General features: G+C 45.4%; 1 protein-coding gene and 1 pseudogene across 3 annotated transcripts in view; one reads left to right on the forward strand and one right to left on the reverse strand.

Annotated features, from left to right (window-relative positions):
• The window catches only part of LOC123795193 (uncharacterized), a 222,184-nt gene that overhangs the window by 114,989 nt on the left and 89,281 nt on the right, over positions 1 to 17,914 (forward strand). The gene's annotated exons all lie outside the window — the stretch shown is intronic.
• On the reverse strand, positions 3,432 to 4,163 carry LOC123794886 (KATNB1-like protein 1 pseudogene; annotated as a pseudogene).

Genomic DNA, 17,914 nt, shown 5'->3' on the forward strand with positions numbered 1-17,914 from the left:
CTAAAGGCAAATTAGGGTGTGTGTTTTCTTGTAGACCTTCCTCCTGTGTCTCTGGGTTCAAGAAGGAGATAATGAGGGAGGCTGCTCTATGTTGATGGAGAAGCCAAGGACAGAAACATGCTTTGGTCACTGACCCTTGACCATGTATGTTTATTTAGGCTATCTCTTTAACCAACAATGGAAAACTTTGTCCTCATTAGAGTCCAGGTCCAGCCAGCAAGTAGAGAGGGATCTGGGGGAAGGGGCAGGGGTACAGGTGAGCATGGGAGGGAGGAAAGCCCCTGGGAAAATCTGATACACATAATAGGGAGGCCATCACTGCAAGCACTCTGGACCCTGCGGGTTGTAGCCAAGCTGGTTTGCACGTTGGAGCTCAGCACTGCCTTCCAGAAAAGGTATTTCAGTGATGAAATAAGAGCTTTCGTATCTATTTAGGGAGCTCTCTACATTCCCTCAAGGCTCCTGACTTGAGGAAGCTGAGTCAGGAGTTGGCCCATTTGTTAGATAAACGCAGAGATTTATTGGTTTCTTAAGACTTTGTTAACTGGTTCTGTATGGGCGTATTTCCCTTTCCGTAAATGGATCATTAGGAAATATTGGACACAAATCAGGAATTCAATCTCTAAATAAACACATTTCTACCCACACAGATAACTTGACTCATCCTAATACAGGCAACTTCTAATAAATAAAAGATTTTCTTCACCTTAGAGACTGACTTCTCGCTGGAACCTAGGTGAGGATCTGGAGGGGTCTTTTAGGAATCCCTGCCTGGGCTGCTATAGCCCGACATGTTATAGACAAAAAGCACCATATACATGAAAGTTTTCAATCCTCTGTGTTTTCATTTGCTGGCCACTTGGGATGCCGTCTGTGAATCATATAATTATTCCCACCTGATAGACAGGCAAACTGAGGCCCCAAGTGACAAAGCACTGGCCCAAGTTTGCACAGCGAGAAACCATCCCCTTCCAGGCCTTTTCCCACTTTCCCACAGCACCTGCTTTCTTGGCATGGAAGTGAAATGCCACTGATTGAAAGAGAGGGGACGAGCCACCGGGGACCCTTTGTTCATTCGTTTAACCAGTTTGCACTGAGGGCCAGCTGTGTGTCAGGTAGCATCCTAGGTGCCAGGGATCAGCAGTTACTAAAGCAGGGAAGACTCCTCTGGCTGGGTATTCTGGTCCTTTGATTCCTGTCCCTTTCTGCCCAGTCACACCTGATATTTACGTAGAGTTTACTGGTTTACAATGTGCTTTCCTGCGCATGGTCTCCTGGGCCCCTGGGCTGGCCTCAGAAAGGCTAAGCGTGTGGCCCACAGGCACAGCGGTAGAGCTGCGGACACTTTCCTACTGAGCTTTCCTGACAGCGCCCTCTCCAGGGGCCCTGAGGCTCCCCGGCACTTTCTCCACAACCAGCCCAGGGGCAGAACTACTGGTGGGAGCAGCCAGGAAGGAGCCCTCAGAGCTGCTCTGTCCCACACAGTCTAGGGGGGCTTCTGAGAGCCCAGTGCTGGGGAAGACAGTCCCCCCCCAACACCTGATAAGTTCAAAACTGTCAAAGCCAAAGGATGTGACCACAGGCAGAGAAAAGACACAGGTGTTGGTGTCCTTCCCTTGTGACCTGCATGTCACTTGGAGAGAGACCAGGGCTGGGCCGAGGGTACACAGGAGATAGAGATGGGGGTGATGCAATGTCAGGCTAGGGCCTGGGCATGTCCAAGATTCATACGTATTTGCTCTAAAAGCAGCTTTGGCCCTCCTGCTGGCAGGGAGCTCCCAGGGAGACAGGGTCCCTCCAGACCAGGGTGGGCTCAGGCACAAAGGAGGCACAAAGTGGGGAGTGAGCGCCCAACTGCACAAAGGAAGGTAAGCAGGATGTGCCTGAGATGTTCTGATGAGACAGGGGCGCTGAGGGATCCTGGTCCATCCATGAGAGCTGTGTGACCTTGGACAAGTTATTTAACCCCCTGAGGCTTGGAATCTTCCAGATCTAGAAAACAAGGACACTAACATCCACCCCAGCCCTGTTGTAAGGACACACATGATACCTGAGGTGTGTGTAAAGCACCTCACATAGTAAGTAAGCCCTCTGTTTTAAGTTTTTCATTGTTACCTGAGGGGCTTTTCCAAGTACGCTTTTTTCTTTTCCAATTTTTTTCACGATCGTGTAGAAAATTTGATGATAGCTATTTTGGAAAATACAGAAAAACATAAAAAAGAGAATAAAAATTGCCTAAGTTCCCAACACTCAGAAAGAATTACTGTTAAGTTGTTGACATCTTGGTATGCTTTGACATAACACACACAGTCACACACACAGACACACATATATGTCATATCATTTTGTGATTGGGATGTATTCGTTTTTTTCTCTTTTCACTTAACATATTTTGAGCATTTTTTCACACCATTAAAAATTCCTAAAAACATCATTTTTCAAAAGGTTCAAAATAATAGATTTTTCAATCATTAATATTGTATAGAAATTTCTGTTTTTAATTATTTCATATTTTTCTGTTCATCTCCAATTTTGCATATGGATTGATCAAAATGCATGAAGTTTTTAAAGAAAAGCTTAGTAAACTTATTCAAAGGAAGCTTGAATAATACAGAACTGAAAATATTAGAAATCTAGATACAAGAAAAATTGAGTATAAATTAACCGACATCATAGACATTTCCAGCATCATCATCATACAAATATATTCACTTTTTTCTTTTTTATAGGGACAACACATACATACATGACATCGAAATTCTTGCAAAACATAACAAAACAGACAGTAAAAATACTCTCAACTCTTAAAAATTGTATGAACTAAGTTTCAACAACAACCTTCGACCTAAATATAAACCCCTGGTTTAATTTCATGATTATCATGCCAGAGGCATGGATGGTTTTAATTTTTAAAACCAATATTGGTATCATAACACATTGGCTTACTAATAACGAAGGCGTTTTGCATTCACAGTATCCGTGTGGACAAAAAAAAATTTAATATTATTTGCTATGACATTTTTTAAACTTTCAAAGTCTTCTCAACATGAGAAAATCTCTGCACACATTCCAGGGCCTTCTTCTGAAGCACAATGTTGATGACTGGTCTTTGTGGTTCCTAGTAACACGTCCTGTCGTCTTTTTCACACAGTATTAATTATATTCTTATGCAGGACACAGTATTGTATCAGTAGTTCTTCAACAATGTTACTGAATAACCACATGAATCAATCTCAAATGCTGCAAATGTAACAATCCTCATGGAATCTGAAGTTATTTCTTTTGGATATTCTTCTTACTTCGATGTGAAATAGATTGTTTTGTTAAGGTTTCATTAGTGGTTTCTTGATGTGGCTTTTTTACAAGAGAAAAAATGGTTTTGATTTCTTTCATAGATCAAAATTTTCAGTTGAGACATGTTTCTGGAAGTCTCATAGTCCAAGCATGTTTCGAATAACCAAGATGAAGTCTCTAAATGCAGGTATCTTAAGTAAGCATTTTGCATCCTTAGCTACACTACCAGGATCTTGACCAAAAGTAAAATGATTTTCTTGTTCCCACAATCTACTTAATTCTTGTTTTAAAATCTGAATATTTCTATTTATAATTTCTGTTTTGGATGATTATTCTGACCACCACCTTTATGATGTTTGAAGCCCTGTTAAACCAATTATCACATATTTTTCTAATTTGCTTCTAAGTAGTGACTTTACTAGAAGCAACAAGTCCACCCAGTAGTCCAGTGAGATGTATTTTCCTTCCCAAAAGTTCTTGGTGAGCACAGGAAGGCTCCTATCATCACCAAATAAGCTACAAGTTCACCTGTACTTCTCATTCTTTGGAAAGTTAAAGCTACATTCAGTCTCAAATTCCTGCTAAGCTAAATTTGTGCCATTGTCTCACTGTTCTGAGAAACCTCAGGGGAAAACACCCGCTATATTTTGATGATGGGCTTCCTGTCCCTGAAGAATCCCTGGAATTAACGAATTCTATTGAATTCTCATGTGGTAATAGTTCAGGCAGGTGGCCGACACAAGCCAATTCCCTTTCTCTGCCTTGTCACAGCCCCCACTTCTAGGAGACTATTTTCTGTGACAAAGATTTGGACAAGGATGAACTTTTATTTTTCTGCCATAGATCACCTTATGTAGTTTATCTGGCATTGTGTAGCTTGTCCTAACTGTTCTATTTATGTAAGCAGCCAACTATTGGAGATCTCTTAACTTTTTCAAAAGGTTCAAAATAATAGATTTTTCAATCATTAATATTGTATAGAAATTTCTGTTTTTAATTATTTCATATTTTTCTGTTCATCTCCAATTTTGCAGATGGATTGATCAAAATGCATGAAGTTTTTAAAGAAAAGCTTAGTTCTTACTAGAGAGATTAGACATTGTTTTTTGGTTTTGTTGTTGTTGGGTTTTTTTTTTTTTGTAACATCAATAGAGTGATCCTCAGTATTACTACAAAAGTTCCATTTTTTAACATTATGGGCTCAGATGCCGTAATTTCTTTTTTTTAAATAAATTTTTATTATGTTATGTTAGTCACCATACGGTACATCCTTAGTTTTTGATGTAGTGTTCCATGATTCATTATTTGCGTATAACACCCAGTGATCCATGCAATATGTGCCCTCCTTAATACCCATCACCGGCCTATCCCAATCCCCCACTCTGCTCCCCTCTGAAGCCCTCAGTTTGTTTCCCAGAGTCCATAGTCTCTTGTGGTTCATTCCCCCTTCTGTTTACCTCCCCCCTTCATTCTTCCCTTCCTTCTCCTACCGATCTTCCTGCTATTTCTTATGTTCCATAAATGAGTGAAACCATATGATAATTGTCTTTCTCTGCTTGACTTATTTCACTTAGCATAATCTCCTCCAGTCCATCCATGTTGCTGCAAATGTTGGGTAATCGTTCTTTCTGATGGCTGAGTAATATTCCATTGTATATATGGACCACATCTTCTTAATCCAGTCATCTGTTGAAGGGCATATCAGCTCCTTCCACAATTCAGCTATTGTGGACAATGCTGCTATGAACACTGGGGTGCATATGGCCCTTCTCTTCACTACGTCTGTATCTTTGCGGTAAATACCCAGTAGTGCAATTGCTGGACCATAGGGTAGCTCTATTTTTAACTTTTTAAGGGACCTGCACACTGTTTTCCAGAGTGGCTGTACCAACTTGCATTCCCACCAACAATGTAGGAGGGATCCCCTTTCTCCACATCCTCTCCCACATTTGTTGTTTCCTGCCTTGTCAATTTTTGCCTTTCTAACTGGCATAAGGTGGTATTTCAGTGTGGTTTTGATTTGAATTTCCCTGATGGCTAATGATTTTGAACATTTTTTCATGTGTCCGTTAGCCATTTGCATGTCTTCATTGGAAAAGTGTCTGTTCATATCTTCTGCCCATTTTTTGATTTATTTGTTTCTTGTGTATTGAGTTTGAGAAGTTCTTTGTAGATCTTGGATACCAGTCTTTTATCTGTAGTGTCATTTGCAAATATCTTCTCCCATTCCATGGGCTGCCTCTTAGTTTTTTTGACTGTTTCCTTGGCTGTGCAGAAGCTTTTTATCTTGATGAAGTCCCACAAGTTCATTTTTTCTTTTGTTTCTCTTGCCTTTGGAGATGTGTCATGAAAAAAGTTGCTGTGGCCGATATCAAAGAGGTTGCAGCCTATGTTCTCCTCTATGATTTTGATGGATTCCTGTCTCACATCAAGGTCTTTCATCCATTTGGAATTTATCTTTGAGAGAGTGGTCAAGTTTCATTCGTTTGCATAGATGCCATAATTTCTTAAATACCGGCTCCTCAACCCAGCCCTGGAGATGATGAACGGCATGCAACAGCCTAAAGCAACCCATTCCTCTGGGCCAGGTCCCACTGCACCGGCAGTGAGCAGCAGGCAGGGACAGCCTTGTGCTCACTGGCATCCTGGGCTGGCCCCTGCCCTTCTCAGGTCATAAACATCTGGTGGAAGAGCTAAAGCAGATGAATTTTGCAAGGAAATACTGCCCATTCCCTGCCCATAAAAGTTGCACCAACTTAGCCTTTTATCAGCAGGGGCTGAAAGGACAGTTAGGAGAACCTTTGTACCTTCCCCATGCCTCTTACTCTTATTTGCTGTTTTAGCGATTAAGGTAAAACCCGTAAAAGACAGGAAGGTCTATAAAAGATGTCAGAGAACCACAAAGGGGATGTTAAGAAGTTGGTCTGAGTTCCCAGGCTGTGGAAAGTGACAGCAGGGAATCGATAAGTTAAAAGCTTTTAAAAGGCGCCCAGGGATAGAAGAAAGGTAGATGGGGGATGGGCATGAATGGAGGTTTTCAGTCCTGAGCTACTCGGAAGACTCCCGTGGCAGGGCGGCAGCTCGACTTCCCTTGCCCTGATGTCTGAGGACATCCTGGGCACTCAGCAGGGCTCACTCTCGTGGGACTGGGGGAGAATCTTAACGTGGATTTAAAAGTGGCTGCCCTCAAGTTGAAGGCCCAGGGGACAGCAGAATACTGGGGCCTAGTCAGCCGCAGGCATAATCAGGAGCAAGTGTCAGCTGGCAGAGACCTATATGCCTTCAGATAACCAGCTCTCAACAACCTTGGGCTCCTTCTCAATGAAGAATAGAAAGAAAAGGATCATCCGGGCTTTATGGACCTTGGAACCTCGTCAACTTTCCATCAAGCCATCGAAAGCTTTTCTTAGCCCGCATTTAATGCCTAGCCCTTAGGCTGGGCCCTGCAGGGTTACAGAGGAGGTGCAAACTATATCTGCTGATGAGGGGCCTGTGGGCTTGGAGGGGAGGCCAGACCAGTTGGCCCAAGAAAGCACCATGATCCACACAAGACTGGGGAATGTCAGACTGTGCCCCGGGTGCGAGCGAGATGGTGCAGTGGAGCCCTGAGAACAGGAGACGGATGGACAGGACACGGGCTTCAGCGGGGACGCGAGGCTCGAGGATCGAAGATCCCAGGGTGGCCACTCCACGTCCTTGCTTCTGTGAGATGTGAAGAGCTGACCCTTCTGAGAGGAAGGAAAGCATCATCTGCCGCTTTCTGGGCCCCTGCTCCTCCCAGCAGCCACCGGGTCCACATGTCAATGCTCAAGGCCTACTGGTGAGGGGAAAGGGCAGAAAGGAGAAAAGAGGGGTGACCAGGGGACAAATGCAGCTCCAGCTCCAGCTCCTTCAACCAGGCCAACTTTTGCAGCTAGCTCTCTAGCTGCAAAAGTGGGTTTTCAGGTTCACTTGCCCCTGGCAGGGAGGGACTGGGGATGCATCCAAGTACGTCTCCTGAGAGTCCCTAGGATCAGACAAAAACCCAAAACCCAGCTCTGCTGCAAGGGTCTGTCAACATCCTCATAATTGGATACGTGAAGTGCTGACATATTTACCCTGCTTAATCACCGCCCCACCCCACGGAGGAAAACTGATTTCAGGCACTTGAGGACAGAGAAATAGCAGTGACCTTTCTGCAAGACTGATGATAACTCGCTCCTTATAAGGAGCAGACAAGAGCCCCACGCTCATGGTTCAGGAATGTGTGTCTCTGTGTGTGTTCTTTCTAACGTTACCTGGCAATGGGCCTCCACACCTGAGCCCAGCATTTCCAGGACAGCAGAATGGAGTGGGCTTCCCTTCTCCCTAAGCCAAGAGAGTATTGATTGCTGCAGATAATCCTAACCATAAAGTTTCCCAAATAGTACTGTAATTGGATTAAATTCGACCAATGGGCTGTTAAAAGGAAAAAAAGAATGTTTTCTATTATTTGAGAAACAAACTACCAGTTGTTAAAAGGAAAGAAAGAATGTTTTCTATTATTTGAGAAGCAAACTAACAGCTATATAAACTCCTGCCTTACAGTGGATGATTATATAACTGCTAATAAAAACAATAAGGGTCAAAATTCAGTGGTCCGAAGCCGACATCCCTCCAGGAGCTAGTAGCAATAGGTCTCAGTAGTTGTAGCTGTACATGACTTACAGGGCCTCCCTGCCTCAGACACTCCACTTGTGATCTCTTCATTCCTCCAGTGACCCAGTAACTACGCCCATTTTACAGATAAAGCGATTGAAGTTCAAGGAGAGGTTAAGTCACTTGCCTGAGTTCACCCGGCTAGCAAGTGGAAACAGAGATCTGAACCCAAGTATTTCTGACTTGAAAGCCAGCGGTGTTCTTTCCATGGGTGCCGCAAACCCCTGCATGACTTTCCTACTGCTCACGGATGAGCAGGGTCCCTCTGGGCTGTGCGGGGTGAAAAATAGGGATGGCTACTCTCACTTGTCCTGTTCCTCATGAGGACTTCCAGACTTTCAAGAATAAAAGAATGTTGTGCTTCTTCCGAAACTGTTTTCCCTTTCAATCTTGGGTTCCTCGGAAACACATGGAACCAGAAAGACGAATGCCTGAGTGCTCTCTGTGCTCAGCATTGGAGGAGCCCAGCCGGCAGGGCAGCCTGAGGTCTTCTGGTAAAATGCTTCCTGGCTGACCTGCCCTGTCCCGATCCTCTGGCCGCCACCACCACCCAGCCAGGCTGCATGCCTCTAGCTCCTGGAGCTCGTCGGCTGGGCCAGACATACCCCCATATTCCGTGCGCCTGCCCAGACATTCTGACACCTCGACTCATTCTTCATTCAAACACATATTCATTATTCATGCAAACAAATATTTTGTACTCATTATATGTGCCAGGCATAGTCCTAAAGCCTTGGGGGATAAGACAGACATGGTCACTGCCTCTAGGTGCTGACATTCAGGAATGTGGAATAAATAACCAACTAGTTAATTGCTTGACTACAACGATAAATGTCCCGCAAGGATTACTAAGTTGTTAGGAGAGTGCAGAATTGGGGGCAGGGATGGAGGTCCAGAGAGGACTGAGGGATCAGGGAACGTTTCCCCAGGAAGAAGACAAGATGGCTGGGTGCACAGAAAGAGGGGTCAGTGGTACATTGTGAGGCCAGAGGGGTAAGCAAGGTCTGGTCTTGAGGGCCCTTCATAGATCTGGACTCTATCTTTGAAACGATGAGACTCCTTTGTAGGGTTTAGGTGGTGACTGATATGTGTGTATAAATCAGGGAGGAAAAGAATGATGTGTGCGCCAACAATTTCTTGATCACACTGAGAATTCACAACGGCCTTTTGGCTTTTGGTCCTTCTGAAACAGTAAATCTGCAGTAACTTAAAGGCTATCACTTGGGGGGGGTCCTAGTAAATGTTTGTTCTTGACAATGGTGATTTTAGCTCAGAAGTGGAAGTATTCCCCCACCCCTGCCAGCAGTCTGAATCTGGAATGGCCTTCCCACATAGCCACACTCAGAGGTAGGCCCCTTGAGGCCCATTCAGAGAGGTGGATTTGGGGGCAGAGGGCAGGGGGAGAGGTAAGGCAGAGAGTGGAGTGGTGCTGGGGCCTGGCCCCTTTGTCAGGATTGTCTTTCCCCGGGGCCCTGGGAAAACATCGAGGGACCTCCCAACAGCATTCTCAGAGTCTGACCTGACATGTCTCCGCTGAAGACTGAGGCTTTTGGTTCTTGAGCCTTTTCCATGGCAACAATGAAGGCCTTGCCCCAGAGGACCCGCTGAATTCTCCTCTCTCCCTACCCTCCCGGGACCTAAATGCCTAGAGGGAGGCACGCCATTCCCGACTGACTCCCTCGGAGGAATGTTTATGGTGGAAACTCAGAGCTAGCTGGGGCCTGGGGAGGGCATGGAAAGGAAGAGTTGGGATGTCAAGAAGGACTTTTTGATCAGTCCCGTGGTGGGAGGGCAGCAAGGCCAAAAAACCTCTTACGACTGCAGCACGACCCCACCAAGTGACAGTTTTGCCTTTGAAAGCCCGACTTGTCCAGAACTGAGGAGGATGGAACACACAGACACACACTCCCTACGCTTCTTATTTAAGGGAATGTTAACCTTTCTTTAAAGTGTTCTTCTTAAAATTATATTGGGAGACCACATTTTTTTTAACTGTGAGAATATGTCTCCACATCTCAATAAAATGATTAAAGTAAAAAAAAAAACCTTTCCTCTAAACATGACTAAATTTAGTGTCAGTGACCAAAACACATGCCAACTTGCAACATTAGCAGCCTCGCTGCAAGGCCAGTTCTGCCAAGCCCTTTTCCTAGTATTTTGTACGTTACCACACATCTGAAAATTTTCCATGGCACTTGTCCCCTCCAGAAAAGTGCTGGGAGTGAGTTCCCAGGCAGTGCTGCTCACATGAGCGCATGGGCAGCGTGCAGTGCTGCTATCACGCGATGAAAAGAATGTGAGAGAAAAGAGATAAGGTCTGAAATGGAAAAAAAAAGAAAAAGGTGGGAATTTCTAAACCAAATGTCAGTTCTGCATTGCAGCCATCATGAATGGATAACCAATTAGCAAAAGGCCAAATATACGTGTGTGGCATTGTCCCGGGCAGTGGCCAGATCCAACAGCATCGCGTCTGCAGATGGCCTCCAGCTCTGTGGCTTCCAAGACAAGCCATTGTACAGTCTTTGCCCAGTGCCGGGGCTCTGGTCCCAGCAGAGGAGGAAATGTCTCCTTGCTTTCCAGCTTGAGATAGTGGCTTGTGCCTTGGCTGGGGTGTCAGGAAACTGTTCCAGAAGCAGCCAGCTCTGCTTGTTATCAGCTGTGGGCTTTGGCCCGGTCTTCTATCCCAGTGGGGTCTTTACTTCTGTATCTCTAAAATGATGGCAACAACTCAACACCGTTTGACTGAGGACCGACTGTGTGTCAGGCTAAAATGCGTATGACTTAGGATACCGTCATCCCTTCGATGATAGTGAAGTCGTGGGTGGAGATATTGAGTAAGCACCACGTGTGAGGTGACTCTGAACATTAGAGCATCCCCATTTACCCAGTGAGTGTTTAAGAGAGGATTTTGTTGCTATGAATATAAAAATGTGTCAGGATAGACATGAAAGAGACAAACTGCATGTAATAGTTAATATATTTTAATTACTTGCACATACTTAAAATCACATATGCTATTTGTTAATTTATAAACACTGATTAATATGTTAATAGTTTAAGTGGGGTGCCCGGGTGGCTCAGTCAGTTAAGCATCTGCCTTTGGCTCAGGTCATGACCTCAGGTTCCTGGGATCGAGCCCTATGTTGGGCTTCCTGCTCAGCAGAGTCTGCTTCCCCCTCTGCCCCTCCCTTGCTCTTTAAAAAAAACTCCTTTTTTTTTTTTTTTTAAATTTAAACTCAGTTAGCCAACATATAGTACATCATTATTTTTGGATGTAGTGTTCAATAGTCCTGATTAGTATGTTATTAGTTTAAGTGGTATATTTAAAAAATCACATCATGTTTATAACGCAGACATGCGGCCTTTACCCACTCACAAAGCAATCCGTTTAATCAAACCTTTCCAGTGTGCCTTACGTGTCAGTGTCTCAGTCTTTGAACCAGCCTTCAGAGCACATCAGCTGTGGACCCATCCAGGCTGCTAGACCTCCAGCACTTTTTAAATCTAAGTATGATGTTGTCATTGGAAAATTTACCCCAAGTTACAATAATTCTTTCCTTATTTGTGATTTCAGACACTAACCACTTATTTTTAAAAGGTAGTATGTAGTCGTATTGATTTTTAACGTGATCTTTATATGGTTTGTTCACTGTGGCCTCCAACATTCAACAGTTGAGGGGTCAGGTCCCCAGGAATAAGTGCCAAATGTGGGTCAGATTTCTCTTTCCTCTACTCTCCTGTATTGCCAGGAATCTTCCACAGGATCCCATAGCAGCCTTGCTTTAGATGCTTAAGGCTAACACGTCTTCATTTTGTTGTTCAAAATAAAACGATTGAAGAGGTACCCTGTATTCTGTAAAGATTCCACAGTGACTGACTCTGAGGTGTAATTTCGGAGGGAAAAGGCATGATCATATTCGCCATTTGCAATAGAAGTTAGAGGGCATTCAAAGTCCGGCTGCCATCCTCCTGACAAGACGGTAACGACATATGCTTGCCTTTTGTTCAGTTGAGACAGATTAGAATTTTCTCTAGGGGCGCCTGGGTAGCGCAGTCGTTAAAGCGTCTGCCTTCGGCTCAGGGCGTGATCCCGGCGTACCGGGATCAAGTCCCACATCAGGCTCCTCCGTTGTGAGCCTGCTTCTTCCTCTCCCACTCCCCCTGCTGTGTTCCCTCTCTCGCTGGCTGTCTCTGTCAAATAAATAAATAAAATCTTTAAAAAAAAAAAAAAAAAAAAAAAGAATTTTCTCAAAGGAATCTTACCAAGAACCGAAGGAAATCTAAGAACTAAAGACACAGACTGGTTTCAGAGCCCCTCCGGGGATCTCGGTGTTACTGCTCCTTTCTGTATTCTGCAGACTGCAGGTGTTTTCCCATGCTTTTCTCAGCGTTGCTCCCCTCTACAGCAGTCACCGTGGAGTGGGGGTGTGGGGTGTGGGGGTGACCATAGAAAGCCACTGGGATTTGGAGGAAGGCAAACAGACTTTAAACCAACATATGCCTCTCACTGGCTTTCAGACTTTGGGGACATTGCTTCACTTGTCCAACCGTTGGTTTCTTCATCCATCTAATGGAGGTACACGTCTTAGAGCATCTTTGAAGATTCTCTGAAGACCAAGTGGGATTGCATATCCAAGATACTCCACCTGAGGCCAGTCCGTGCTGAGGCAAGAGTTGTTGGACCTGCCAGCAACTATCAAGTCCCTTCTATTCCCTCGTGTATTTCCCAGGGTGGACAGAGAATGCACAACAGGGGAGAGATGGCTCACTTCCCCTTTTCTAGGGACAGCTTAGCAAGACAGTAGTCATGGCAACTACCCTGAACCACCCATTACCTTTTTTCTAGGGAGTTTAAAGTTTTGTTTGATTTTTACTAAAAGAAATACCTTTGTCAGGGGTGACCTCCAGGCGTTAGGTCAGAATTCTTTGATGAGCATCTGATCTGGGAAGAGCACCTGTCCCCATGGTCCAAAGTTACTCCTTGATCTTTGGAGATGAAGCCAGCATGTACTTCTTCCCACCTGCAGAGGGAATGGTTGGTTCCCCAGGCAGAGGAAGGAGGGAGGCCTTGTTTGCCTCCTGAACCAGCCACACACATTTCACAGGGCCTAACAAGCCTTAGATCCTCCAGGGCCCCAAGAGAAGCAATGTCCCTCCCCTTCTTTGATCTCCCTTCAGTCGCACCCCGCCAAGCATGACAAAAAATTAGTTTAACTCTCTCTTAGAGGGGCCTATCTTTGTTGAAGAGCAGACCTTAATAAATATCTAGGGATAGAAGGTGAGATCCTGAATCATGCCTTAGCTGAAGACAGGCACATCAACAATTATTTAATACTTGAATCTTAATTAATGTTTAATTAATCTAATTAATAACAGAATCTTCTGAATTAGGATATAACAGGAACTTGGGTGTGGAGGAGAGCAGAAAAAGATTGGTTGTGGAGGGGTTGGCGAGAAAAGATGACAAGCTGGATGGTTGGAAGGACAACAAACTGCTAAGACAAGGCAGTCTACTTGACAATCTCTGATGGTTTGCTCTTTTGTGATGTGACCCCGTCGCAGCTGCCTCACCCCTCCAGGAAAACTGGTTTCTCAGGCATTCACACAGGTTTGGTGGAAATCCAGGGAAAGGGCCAAGCCCCACACGTGGGTTTCTCTGGTGTGAAACCAGGCCAGCATCTACAGAACAGGAAGCAGAGTTAGAAGGTGAATTCACTGGGGACAGGGACTCTGAGCCAAAGCTGATCATGAACAAGCCTCCTTAGAATTTGCAGATGTCTGAGGGGGTGATTTGTATTTTTGATGAGTCTATGAATTGGTATTTGAGCCCAGCCTGATGTGTCTTAAGGGACAAGATAGGATTCTCTCGGGGTCGTGCACATGGCACATCCTATACCAACTTGGCCAGTTTGTCCCAGCATTGTTGGGGCAGCCTTGCCAGGATCTCAGGGGGGTGTGCCCCTAAAGCAGTAAGCTCTATAGTGTATCATCTTGGAGATAACACCATCTTTCTAGCCTGTGTCTCTCTCAGAGCAGATTCAGGGCCAGCAAGCAGGATTCTTCAGCAATCCCTCCTTCCTTTTTCTGGGCCTCCAGCCTTGATGAAGGCATCCATCTATCATGTCCCTCTGAAATGGAGGTGGGCATGTGGTGGCCCCCACCGCCATCTGCAGGGGGTATCCAGACACCTCCCCTCCACCTTCAAGATATACAGGAAGAGTCCCAGAGAAGGTTAATTGCAGATTGCGGTATCAGAGGGAGGCTCTTCCTGTGAATCACAGCATCCTCCCCATCCCAGCCCTGACTCCCGTGTTCCTGGAGCGAGCTAGCCAAAAGAAGCATGTGGGACATCTTTAGGGTGTTTACTTCTCTTCTCTGCCAGACATAATATTATCTGGTCTCTCTGTATCACCCAGATGTCTGATTCCTAGCCAGGGTCTCTCCCTTCTCCAGAATTCTAGATGAGTTTGTGGAAGTTACCATGTTGACCATGGAACCCCTCAGGCTTAGACCTGACATATTTCTCCCTTCCAACTTCTCTTCCTTATCAGCTGCTTCCTTGGGGGAATATGTAATAGTGAAGAGCCAGGGCCCCACAGGCTCACATTTGTCTTGTCTCTCAAAGCCTCAGCAGACTCCTTGGCCGATGGCTTGCCCTTACCGGGATCCTGCAAGATTTCTGTCACTTAGGTCTTCTGACCTGCTCCCCTCTGTTCTTCCTGGGGACATTCCACCATCCCCTGCCTCTCTCTGCCAGGACGCTTTTTGACAGAACCACTGGCTTGAACAGTTGCTGGACCTCTGATGAAGACAAACATATTGAGGAAACCCTAGGTTTTAACTTACGCCTCTCCCGCCAACCAACTTGCTTTGCTCCCTCCATGCCCAGTGGCTGGAGCATTTTTAAGTGTCCCCAGAGCCTGGTCATGCTCTCTGACACATCTTTCTGCCCCTTAGGAAACTCCCCCTTTCCACTACGTTTTAGACTGCAGAATTCACTGTGGTTTTTTCTTTTTTTTTTTTTTTAAGATTTATTTATTTATTTATTTGACAGAGACAGCCAGCGAGAGAGGGAACACAAGCAGGGGGAGTGGGAGAGGAAGAAGCAGGCTCCTAGTGGAGGAGCCTGACATGGGGCTCGATCCCAGAACGCTGGGATCACGCCCTGAGCCGAAGGCAGACGCTTAACGACTGCGCCACCCAGGTGCCCCTCACTGTGGTTTTCCTATTTTGAATAATACTAGCTAAAATTTATTGAGCACATTATATGTGCCAGGCACTGTACTAACCACTTTACATTCATTGTGTCCTTCAGTTCTTACAGCCTGTGGGATAAGAGCTATTATCATTCCCTCATTTTACAGAGGAGGAAACTGAGGCACTAAAAGGCTAAAACTTTCCTACGTGGCCAGAAAGGGCCAGAACCATGGGTAAAACACAGCTAACTTCACAATCTGTGCTCTTTCCGTCTATGCTATACAGCATCTCACTGGGCCTTATTATGTCTGTCAGTTATTTCCTTAACTAAAGAAAAGAACTACTGACTTCCTGCCTGCCCAGTGAGGACATGAGTATCTGTGGCTGATTGTCCTTAGTCTGGCATATGTAATAAGTAGTGTTTGGTGAATGGATGGATGGATGGTTGAGTAGATAGGTGGATAGATGAGTGGACAGATGGACAATGGGTGGGTAGTAGATGATGGATGGATGGATGGACGGACAGATGGGAAGGTAATGGGTGATGGAGGGATGGATGGACAGATGGGTGGGTAAGTGGATGATGGGTGGATGGTTGGATGGCTAGGTGGGTGGATAGGGGGACTGCCATGTGATCTAAGATCTTTTGTGCAGAAGAACATTTTGGAATACAAGGAATGCAGATAATCCAGAGCTGCACCCTCTGTGGCTGGTTTTTTGTTTTTTTTTGTTGTTTGGGTTTTTTTTTGCCTTTTTCTCAAAATCCTACATGCTGTTCTCTTTGTAGGAGGAGGACTTTCTCCAGGTACCTAACCCCACAAAACAAATAGAGGAGCTATATTTCTACTAAATTACTTCTGCCTGTATTTATTTTCTTAGGTGCTTCATGCTAGCTTTGGAATTCAAAACAGATTTGCTCAGGGAGGCTCAGTTTTTAGTAAAACTAGCTGTTCTCTGATCCTGGTGGGAACCTGTGGCCCAGACCTGAGTCAGGAACATCAGGCTGTGGGATTTGTTGTTTACGTCTGGAAGTCTGAGGCACCCCTGTTGTGCGGAAATAGGGGAATACACGTGTCCCGACACAGTGCTACAAAACAGAGGCTGGGACTGGGTATGGGCCTTCCTTTTAACCCAGAACAAGCTCATGGAAAAGGTGAGCTTGCAGGATGAGAACAAACTTGCCTTCGGGCCCTCTTTCCCCTTGTCTCCCAGGTTCCCACCTACCTTCATTCTAAGCTGCCTTCAACTCTCAGATCTCTCTTCTTGTTCTCTTGGTTCTGCATGACAAACTCACTCTTGCTAAAGTATTAATTAGTTACTATTTTCCTTTCCCATTAGAAAGAAGTTCTTCAGTAAAAGCCAAGTTAAAGCTTGGCTCAAAGGAAGAGTTGCTCAAATTACACCAAGCAGGTGATATCCACTGAGCCTGTCATTCAGGCTAGCCTGTTCATTTGTGATTTAGTTTTATGTATTCTTGTACTAACATTAAGTTAAATGGGTCTGGAGAACACCTCAAGGCCAAGTCTTTTTCTCATTGACTCTGGTATCTCTAGAGAAGCTCTTCCTGTCCTACTCAGAACCAGGATTTGGGGGATAAATCTGCTAATTGTTCTCACCATCTAGGACCCCCCAGCCCCGCCAGGTCTGTCACCTCCCAGAAATGGTCTGCCCTGCCCCTTACAAAGGTCTGTCTTCCCCCTCAGGGTGACCAGGAGGCCCTGGTCATGAGGTCTGAGCTGCCATGTGCCTCTGGCAGGGCCTGACGTTCATCTTCAGGTACTTACAGTACAAGAGGTAGAGTTACCTGCACAGGAAAGTTTTCAAGATGTTGACTAATACCTGCCTTTGGGCTGGGCATTAAAAAAAAAAAAAAAAAAAAGGAAAGGAAAATCATATTTGCCCATCTTTGGTCTCACTCCAAGCTTTGCCACAAACTCTCCGTGCCCAGCTCTAATCTTTTTGTCTGATTACGAGCTAGGATTACAAGTAAACTCTGTGAACTCTCTGCATGTAAAGTTAAATAATAAATAAATAAATAATAAAACAAGTTCTTCCCCCAGTGCTCCAAATCATTTTTGTCATTGAAAGGACAATGAGGGATTTAGTTGTCCTATCCAATCAGCCTATTTAATGTGAAAGTGAATTAAGTCTTTATGCCCCATGAACTGTGAACAAACCTGCCCAGTACAGGTGTGTCCCAGTTCCTGGCAATCTTTCATGCTGGGGCCCTGAGCTTCTTTTTAACTGAGGTGGGAAAAGGATTAGAAGGAGGGAAGATGTGCTCCCAGGGAGAAACCTGTCAGTGCAGTGCCTATGTGAAGACCGGACAAAGGTGTCCTGTCTCCTGGGTGGATACAGTGTCTCTCCTGGTCCCAGGGCTCCGCAAGCAGAGGGCAGTCTGTTCCCCACCTCAGCTCGGCCCCTTGGCCTGAGGTGTGTGAGACAGCCCCAGCCCCTGGACGCTTAGCTTTGGGAGAGGGTCTCTGTCCTGCTCTGGAGAGGGTTATTGGTGCCTTAGCTCTTGGAATGCCTGCTTTAGCTTTGCCCACCAGAGACCTGAGGACTGACCCCTGTCAGTGCTGGAGCAATGAGGGTGACAGAGCTCCCAGGCTGGCCACAGGCTGTGTCACCCCTGCTTATTCAGAGGCATTCATCATGCATGTCCACTCAGCAGAAAGGGCATTGAATCTCAACCCATGCAAACTGCAGATTTCTCTGAAATCACCCATTCGAGACAGTTCTTAGA

This window comes from Ursus americanus, chromosome 12 (genome assembly GCF_024610735.1).
Source record: "Ursus americanus isolate L20-20 chromosome 12, mUrsAme1.1.p, whole genome shotgun sequence".
Lineage (NCBI taxonomy): Eukaryota > Metazoa > Chordata > Mammalia > Carnivora > Ursidae > Ursus > Ursus americanus.